General features: G+C 40.9%; 1 protein-coding gene across 4 annotated transcripts in view; it reads right to left on the bottom strand.

Annotated features, from left to right (window-relative positions):
• The window catches only part of LOC106873104 (uncharacterized), a 259,225-nt gene that overhangs the window by 23,904 nt on the left and 233,106 nt on the right, over window positions 1–2,215 (bottom strand). The gene's annotated exons all lie outside the window — the stretch shown is intronic.

Genomic DNA, 2,215 nt, shown 5'->3' with positions numbered 1-2,215 from the left:
GTCCCTAAATCTCTGACCATATGAAGAGTCCTTAAACTTCCAAATTCTTCTTTTCCAGATTAGTCTATGCTGATGTGACATGTCTGTTACCAAACGCTCACTGAAACCTTCTTTTCAGGTGCTCGATACCATCTCTCCTGCCCATGTTCCCTCTCGTTCCCCTTTCCCAGATCTCAGAGTTGGCACTGTCAATGTAGTCTATGCTACATTCTTCACCAGGGAGGGTCTTTGTATTTAAGAGCAACCATACATTACACTGTTGGTGAGAATGTAATCAGTCTGCCTAGGGTAGCTGATTGGTAGGTTATAAGGTGGCTGGTCGGCTTCTTGAAGTTAGTGATGCAGATCAATATATTATTTGCATCACAGAACTCCAGTAGCCTTGTTCCCTCCTTGCTTTGGGAACTGATTCCATGGCCCCCATGTACACCATTGAAAATACTGGGCCACCATCCAACATGCCCATTGAAATGCCCAGCCACAAAGATGAGATTCTTGTCATTCATCTTAGAGGTAGTCTGTAGAAGAATTTCATAAAAATGGTCCTTCTGTTCAATTGGTAGGCCTGCTTGTGGAGCATAGGCAGAGATAATTGATGCTATGCTATTCTGCAAGACTAGCCTGAGCTTACACACTCTATTGCTCACTCTGACTACCTCTATGACTTTATCCACCCATTTCTCTGCAAGAAATATGGCCACACCACCAACCCTGTCACTGTTACCTTCCCAGAAGATTTCATACTTGTGAGGAGCCGGGCCAAAGCTCCTCTCCACCGTACCACTTGGATACAGCATACATCAACACACCTCTGTTCAAGCATCTTAACAATCTCGCTAGACCTACCTTTCAATGTGCCTACATTGACAGTGCCAACTCTGAGAACTGGGAGAGGGGTGGCGGGAGAGAACATGGGCAGGAGAGATAGTATTGGGCACCTGAAAAAAAGGTTTCAGTGAGCATTTGGTAACAGACATGTCACATCAGTTGGTCTCACTTTAACCTACCATCATTCAAACATGTTAAAATTGTTGTCCCTATTGGTGGTGAGTAGCATTGTAAATATAAGTGCTACTGCTGCAAATATAAATAGGTCAGTATATAAATTAATTATACAAATGATCTGCTATTGGTTAGTCCGTTATATATAGAAATAGGCAGGTGGTTTGTTAATTTGCTAATAATCATGCTAGCATGGAAGGCAGATGTTAAACGACGATGATGATGATATACATACACACATACATATATACATCCATACACATATACGTGTGTGTGTGTGTGTGTATCTGTATGTATAGGGTGTTTGAACTAAATTTGACAACATTTTTCATGTTTTCTTTTTTCAACAACAACTTGATTATTAATGAACAATCAACAGTGTTGAAGAGCATAAAGATTAAAGTTATAATTATGAAAAGGTTAGTTGACATGGAGGACTGGAAGCCATCTGAATATTGAAAGAGAGTTACTTGTATCATGATGATCTGTGCTGGGCATTAAAATGCTGACATTATGACTGTTGTTCAATGCTCTGTGAACACTGAAGGCAATGACATGGACAGCTGCAATGGAGACTATGAAGCTGTGGCCAGCAGGAAAGCAATGGTCTTTGGGTATGTCTCCAGTGAGGGTGACATCATATCACTCAACATCTTTGAACAAGGCCTTAGGCCTAATTCAGATGGCCATGTGAAGCTGCTGGAGACTGAGGTCAATTCCTGAATGGAGAGGGTTGCTGCTGAAAGGCCATTTGTGTGACAGCAGAATTTGGCTTTTTGCCATACCTCCAGAAGGAGTTAGAAGTGTTAGAAACTTTCTGAAACCTATCCAACTCCAATTTCTGGCCACCTAATTCCCCCAATTATAATCCTATAAATTATTATGTGTGGGATGAGGTTGAGAAAGACATTAACTACTCTGCCTACAACACCAAAGCCAAGCTAGTGGCAAAGATTAAGGAAGTGTTTGAAGATCTTCTCAAGGACACAATGAAGAATCAATGGACCAGGTTCTGGAGTCACCTTGAGGTCGTGGTGAAAGCTGAGGGTGGCTACTTTAAGTAAGCTGTTATCTCCCAGCCATAATCTTGTTGATATTTTTTGATTTTTTAAAATACTTTTATTTTTGGATGGAATATTGTTTTTTCCCTTTTATTGCAAACTGTTAAATTTGGCCTGAACACTCTGTGTGTGTGTGTGTGTATGCGTGTATG

Source organism: Octopus bimaculoides, chromosome 21, assembly GCF_001194135.2.
Source record: "Octopus bimaculoides isolate UCB-OBI-ISO-001 chromosome 21, ASM119413v2, whole genome shotgun sequence".
In the NCBI taxonomy this organism is placed as follows: Eukaryota; Metazoa; Mollusca; class Cephalopoda; order Octopoda; family Octopodidae; genus Octopus; species Octopus bimaculoides.
Note: the sequence above shows the minus strand (reverse complement) of the source record. Positions and strands in the feature narration are given on the sequence as shown.